Genomic DNA, 7,500 nt, shown 5'->3' with positions numbered 1-7,500 from the left:
ATATTACTAGCGTACTAATCAGCTTTTCATACAAACATCATCCTGACAAATTACTCCCTTAGCGAATGAGGTGGCCACTCATACAGCTTTGAACTGGATCAGGTAAGGGGTATTGTCAGGGCTATTCAACTCGTTCCTTTGTAGCTGCTTGCTGTGCCGTAACCTACGCCAAACAAGGATGTTCACGGCGATAAAAATTAACGCCGTTACAAATAAACCTGCTAGTAATATAGGGTGAAGAATCTCTTTGTAAGTCGGCGACAGGTGGTCCTTTTCGGTAAGTTTCATTAAGCGTTTCGCCACACTTCCTTTATAGGGGAGAGGAAGTGCGGGCGTTGTAGAGGTCCACGTGAAGTTCGCGAAGTAAGCACGTTCTCTGATGATTGTCCGTAGGCCAGTCACCATGGAATTCGGGGAAGTCCCGATACAGCCATCTGCTGCGACGAAGATGTGGTTGAAGGATGTGGATCCGTCAGGGCATGATACATTGAAGCCGTCCTTGTCGTATCGTATCCACGAGCCATTATTTAGTCTGCAATTGAATTCTTTATTGTCAAAGGGATAAAGCTTATCCAGACAATTTTCACTTGTATGGGAGAGAGCACCGTCTAGCACTATACCTAACTCGCATGAATCCATCAAGTTTTTACGGAATTCAAATGAGTCAGCTGTACATATTTTTCTATCCATTGCGTCTGAACAGTGAGTTAATTGATTTTAAGTCTTTAATGACCGTATATGTTTCCTTGTCTGGGGAAATCAATACGTGTCCTGTCAAACTGGATATTACTGGATTTGAGTGATTCGTCATGAAAGTCGGAAATGGTGATATCCTGTAAGATTGCCAGGCATCAGAAGAATCAAAGGGAATTGTAATCCTAACCTTGTTATTATCTACGTTTACTGTAATTAGGCTGTAATAAAATTCTAACCTATGTTCGTCTAACAAAGGAACATAGCCTAGTTTATCCCTAGTGTTCTCCAGAACTAATTTTAAGTAACGTATAGGCAACAAATGGGGCGACAATACACCTTTAGTTGCTAACGTGATAGCTTCTACATAATCCTTGGATTTCTCAATGAAATGTGCAATTCTGTTATGTATGTGATCTATCTTTGAATCATAATACGTTAATGTTGCTAACAAATCCTGTACTTCCATAATTTGAACGATATTATCTGAATGTTCATTTAACAAATCCATAATTTTATTGATTGAAGCTAACTGATCCCTTAGTTCTGACATAATCAATTCATCTTTATGAGTCAAGAACTCAATTTTCTTATTTTGATTACTAATTTTAAGACGATTGGAAAGTCCTAAACCTAAACTTGCAACAGACCCAAAGATGCTTAATGCAGCATAAATGAACGGATTCCGTCTTTCTTTTTGTTCGTGTCCTACAGTCCACATCAAAAGGTCATAAGCCAAAGATCCTGTCTCTCCAGTCTTATTTTTCAAGTCATCAGATAGCATCTCTGCAACTTTTAATGTTGATCCAAGCAAACTCTTAGTAGTCAAATGAAAATGTCTCCTATGCAACTCATCCAATGATGCAGAAAACCTTGAAATGGCGGTTCTTAAGCTAGTGACATCATTCTCTTGAAGAAAAATTGCTTGCATATGCACTTCGACAATTACGTTGGTTGATGTAATAAAAATGTCTTCTTGTCTTTCAACTATATTGCCATATTTAAAATATATATTCTTAGTCTTAGAACTCATCCCATACGAAAAAAATGTCTGAGCGAACAATATCACTCCCAACAACAAAAAATTCATCTTGGAAACCTGTAACGAGAAAAAATATATGTAATTACTCCTGTATTAAAAAGAAAACTTTTTAGTTACAAAAATTAAAATTTTTCCTCACTTCTTTTTAATTTCTTATGTGAGACAATGGTACTATTCTCTCATCCGTGGGTTGGGCTACGTTTTGAATTCTAAACCTATTGGCCGTTAATGTTTCCAAAATGTTAAATGGGCCTTCAAACTTAGGTGTTAGTTTATAGTTGAGCCCTTTTCTGACATTGATTTGAATATAGATGTTATCACCCACGGTATATGTTTTAGTTGGTTTCGCTATTTTATCATGATTCCTTTTCATTATGATTTGTGATTCTTCTAAATTCTTTCGAAGGATATCATATCGACTTATACTTGCATTTATACATTCCTTTAAAGGATTTGATAGATTAGTTGTAGGCGTTAATACATGGAAAGGTGTTCTAACTGGGGTACCATACAATGCTTCATGCGGTGACATTTTAATTGATATATGATATGAATGATTCAGAGTACTCAGTGCCGCCGGTATTGCAATATCCCAGTTGGGGTCTGATCCCCCTAGTGTTACCCTTAATATATTTAAAATCTTCCTATTTGCTCTTTCCACTAGCCCATTCGACTCTGGGTGATATATCATGGTATTAACCTTCTTTATGTTGAGGAATTCACACAATGAGATAAGAAAGTGATTATTAAATTCACCACCCGAGTCTGAGATTATCATGTGTGGAATTCCATGTTTACAAATGTAACACTCGTAAAACTTCCTAGCGCATTCAATCGCAGTTTTAGTTTTAAGCGCTATTAGTTCTGTATATCGAGTTAAAGCATCTATAATCACTAAGAGGTGCTTATTCCCTCTGTCTGACTCGTAAAATCCTGTTAACAAATCTAAATGTATTCTTTCAAAGGGTTGATTGGGAACAGGATAAGCTCCTAAGCTGACAGGTGTTTTCGTATGCCCTTTGTTTTCCTGACATGTGCGACAATTAGCTATGTGTCTTTTTATATCTGTAAGCATTGTATGCCAATAAAACAATGATTTGGCTTTCTGTGACATTAATGAGAACCCAGGGTGTCCATGTAATGGATTTGAATGCAACCAATTCAGGACAGTGGAAACAAGTGAGTTTGGTACTACTACCTGGTCGTTAGTTACATGTGGTGTATTGCGGGTTTTCCTTGTCACAGTCCTACACAGAATATTATCTTTGATTACATAATTCTGCTGCTTATACTTTATATATTCTTTTTCTTTATGATTGCCTTTCAAAGCATTTATAATTGTTTCTATTTTCTGATCTTTTCTTTGCTCAGTCTGTAACAATTCAGCACTCCAGCCTAAATCTTCTTGTTCAGATATTGTTTTTACAATAGGCATGGATGTTGATATATCTATTAATTCAGCTAAAGACTCCGTACAAGATGACACGGGGTTGCGTGATAATGCATCCGCAATGATATTTGCTTTCCCAGGTAAATACCCGATTCTTGCGCCAAAATCTTGAATGATTAAATGCCACCGAGTTCGTTTAGGGCTGTGATTGAAGCCTTTAAAGAACTCTGTTAGTGGTTTATGGTCAGTAAGAACCTTAACGGGATAACCGTAAATTATGAACTTAAAATGCACTAGCGAATTAACAATAGCTAGTCCTTCCTTGTCTATTACTGCATACTTACTTTCGGAAGTTCTCAATTTTCGAGAATAGAAAGCTATCGGGAAAAACTGTTTATCATATTGCTGAAGCAATACCCCTCCTACTCCTAAGTCTGAGGCGTCTGTTGCAATGAAGAATTCCTTACCGAAGTCAGGAAATTTTAAGATAGGAGAACTACACAGTTCATCTTTCAAAGTATTAAACGCCTGTTGATGTTGCTCAGACCATATGAAATCTACGCCCTTCTTCGTAAGATCAGTTAAAGGAGCGGCTATTATTGAATAGTTGCGTATAAAACGCCTGTAATATCCACTACAACCCAGAAATTGCTGTATTCCCTTGACATTAGTAGGTATGGGAAAATTACGTATAGCCGACACCTTATCATGGACTACTTTAAGACCTTGGCTTGACACCATGAAACCCAAATATATTAATTCTGTTTTGAAAAATTCACACTTACTAATCTTTACCCTTAAGTTATGTTGTCTTAATCTCTGTAGTACTAGTTCTAACTTACGTAGATGTTCCTCTAAGGTGTTGGAAAAGATTACAAGATCATCCATATAGGCATGCAATATATCCCCTAACAAGTCTCCAAACACTATGTTAATCATTCTTGTAAATGTTATAGGAGCACAACGTAAACCAAAAGGCATCCGTAAAAATTCATAATGTCCCCTGGCTGTGCTGAAGGCTGTGTATGGGATACTATCTTCTTCTAATGATATCTGGTGAAAGCCTTTAAGTAAGTCCAAACTGGTAAAATATTTATTCTGACCTAACAAAGACAAAATATCGTCAGTACATGGCACTGGGAATCGATCAGGGATCGTTTCCTCGTTTAGACGACGAAAGTCGACGCAGATACGCCATGTTCGATCTTTTTTCGGTACAACTATTAAAGGAAAATTATAAGGGCTATTTGATTTTCTAATGACTCCTTCCTCTAACATTTTACCTACTTCATCATTTATTTCATTCTGGAATTTCATAGGGAGTCTGTACGAGGGTACATATATAATTTTCTGTTTGTCTTTTAACCTTATTTGATGCTCGATCACATCTGTTTTCCCTAAGGATCCATCCGTAGTGGAAAAGACATCTGTATATTTATTTAAAAGTTCAAAAATTTTCTGCTGAATTTCTTCGTCTTGAATGTCCTTACTGATTTTATTTTTAATAGATCGTAAAAGGGATTCATCCGCAACTGATTGAGAGTGATTGATTTCAGCAACGGTAAGAATACGATGTTTATAAACTTCTACATCCAAGATATGTTGATTTTTGTGAATTACTAAAGTGTTATTTAAATGATTACAGACTTCGATATTACATTGCTGATGTGAGCCTACTGTATAAATAGCTTGTGTGACAGACAATCCGTTGGTTTTCAAAGTATCGGAAAGGATTAATATTTCAGATCCCGGTAGTGTTTTCTTTATTTGCACTATTAAATTCGAAGGTATGTTTGGTTCGATATATTGCGTGCAAGATGATATTACGGGTGAACGAGAATTCTGCTGGGTCGCGTATATTATTTCTTTATTAGTGAGACAAGTTATTGGTTCTTCAACGTACGTTACGGTTACATTTGTCGTCTCCTTTTTATCCAAAACTGACTTTAAAGTATTAGAAGACTTATAGAATTTCCCTTTGATATACACGCCGTGCTTTGCAGGAGCTAAGATAATGTTTTGATTTCCCATAGATGGGTATCCTATAATTACAGCTGGATACATATTAATGTTTTTCACAACAACAAATGTATCGGCAAACGTGCGATTACCGACTCTGAACTGAATATGAGTTATGCCTATGACGTTTAATTCATTATTTCCTATACCTGAAAGTCTGATTCCTGATTTTTCAATCGGAAAGTTCGAAAACAACAAATGATGCGTCTTCAAATCCATAATATTACGTGGACTACCAGAGTCAAAAAATAACGTAAAGGATTTGTGTTCTAAATTTACAGCATATAAGGTTGGCCGTAACTCATTTTGGCTTATTATTGTATGAATTCGTTGCAAATCTACGGGAGCATGCACTGTTTTACTTAATTCGGCCGTGTGTTTCATAGGAAAATCTATTGTCTCACAATTATCTGATAAAACATTAAATTGATTATTCAATACTATTGATGTTGACATAAATGACCTTGACCCAACATCACTCTCTTCCCCTCTAGAGTTAACTATGTGGTATTTGCTTTGCTCTGCACATTCTGAAAATTAGGCTGACTTTGCGAGGTCTGGTTTGACGGCCCAGGCTCAGCGATATTTGAAGAAGTGTTTGTTTGTTTCGGACTCTGAACTGCATTGACATTTTGTTGTTTCTTCTTATTGTTAAAATGAGGATTTTTCTTTTTATTTCCATATGGAACTGACTGTGGAATTGACTGTGTATTTCTAGGATATTGTTGTGTCTTACGCGCGTAACATTGACTATAAGAATGTGATCCTGTGTTGTGAACTGAACAAAATTTCGTTCTACAGTCTGCGCTTATGTGACCTTGACGTTTGCAGTTGTAACACGTCACTCCCGCTACTGGATTATTAATTACGTTCACTGTTTGTGGTTTTGTTTCATTCTTAGCAAAAACTTGAGTTAACACGGGATCGAGATCTGGACACTTGGACATGTGCTTCTTTATCTGTTTATAGACATCCAATTCCGTACTTGCAGGCATTAACTTCTTATCAAAGCACCGCACTAAAGCTTCAGGCAACATAAGTGTCATGCAAGTTAAATACATTAATCGTAAAAAATCTTTCACGGAGATATTATCGTTAGTAACCCAAGTGGAATTACCTAAAATGTCCTGATATTCGTTAAGCCTATCAGCTATGAGAGCTGCTCTCTCAACAACATTAAGCCGATTCATAGTGGCTTGATTAAGTGTATTTCGTAACGTTAACACTACATCCAAAGCTTCCTCACCCCCATAGATCGCGCGTAACCTAACTTTGAAATCATCCCAAGTAACTGCTTCCTGAAATGAAACACCTCTTAAATACGCACTCGCATCCCCCTTAGAAAAATCTATAAAACTTTTAGCTTCTTGTAATTGTACAAAAGGATCTACGATTTGTTTGGCATTTAAATGGGCATCAACGGATGAAATCCATGACTCCACATTTTGTGGCAAGAACCCGTTGACACGGCCTTGAAAAGGAAGGATTGCTGACCTGGCATTTACAAGCGTCACAATTGGAGGAGGATTAGCCTGGCCTACACCACTAGGTCCAGGGGTAGGGCTGACAGGAGGAGCCATGACTGCTGTATTCTTTTTTTTTCTATCTCTTTGACCCCTTTCAATCCTATCAAAATATCTATATGAGTACAGACGCCCACTGCGTAAACGCATATGTATAATAAAATTCCCCCAACAATGTTACTAATCCCAATACATTTCCCCCCAAGAGTTTATGAAAGAAAAAGGAATTAGCACAAAGAAAGAAAAATTCTAAATGAGAATTCGGAGTTTCTTATAACAAAGTTTAGGAATTCACTCACCCCAGTAATAATTGACTAACGACTTGTGATAACTACACTTCACTGCACAAACTGAAATGAATACAAAATCTCTGTACTTAGCTTATATATGAAGTCGAGTCGTCTCTCTCTCTCTCTCTCTTGATGTTTTGTTAGCGATGTCTCGTTCTAGTTTCTTGTAGAATGTAGGTCTTCCGGGATATCTTTTGCAATAGTTGAATGCCAGTCCTTGGGTTTCCTAGGATGTTGATTGAAGATTCTATTTGTATACTAACATATGTTGGTGTTAGCATTTTCGTTGGACTTAGTCAAAATTGTAGATTCTTGTAGATAGTTTTATTTTGAAGTCTTGAAGATCATTCTCTGGTTTCACAGCTTTTATGTTGAAGTCTTGAAGATATATCTCTGGTTTTACAGCTATTTATTTTGAAGTCTTGAAGATATTTCTCTAATTCTTTGAGTTTAACCGCTGTCTTTGAGTTTAATCGCTGTCTTTGAGTTTAATCGCTGCCACCATTTATTGGTGTGCTACTGTCTTAAGCACACATTTGAGTA

This window comes from Palaemon carinicauda, chromosome 15 (genome assembly GCF_036898095.1).
Source record: "Palaemon carinicauda isolate YSFRI2023 chromosome 15, ASM3689809v2, whole genome shotgun sequence".
Lineage (NCBI taxonomy): Eukaryota > Metazoa > Arthropoda > Malacostraca > Decapoda > Palaemonidae > Palaemon > Palaemon carinicauda.
The sequence above is the reverse complement of the archived record's forward strand: the minus strand, read 5'-3'. Positions refer to the sequence as shown.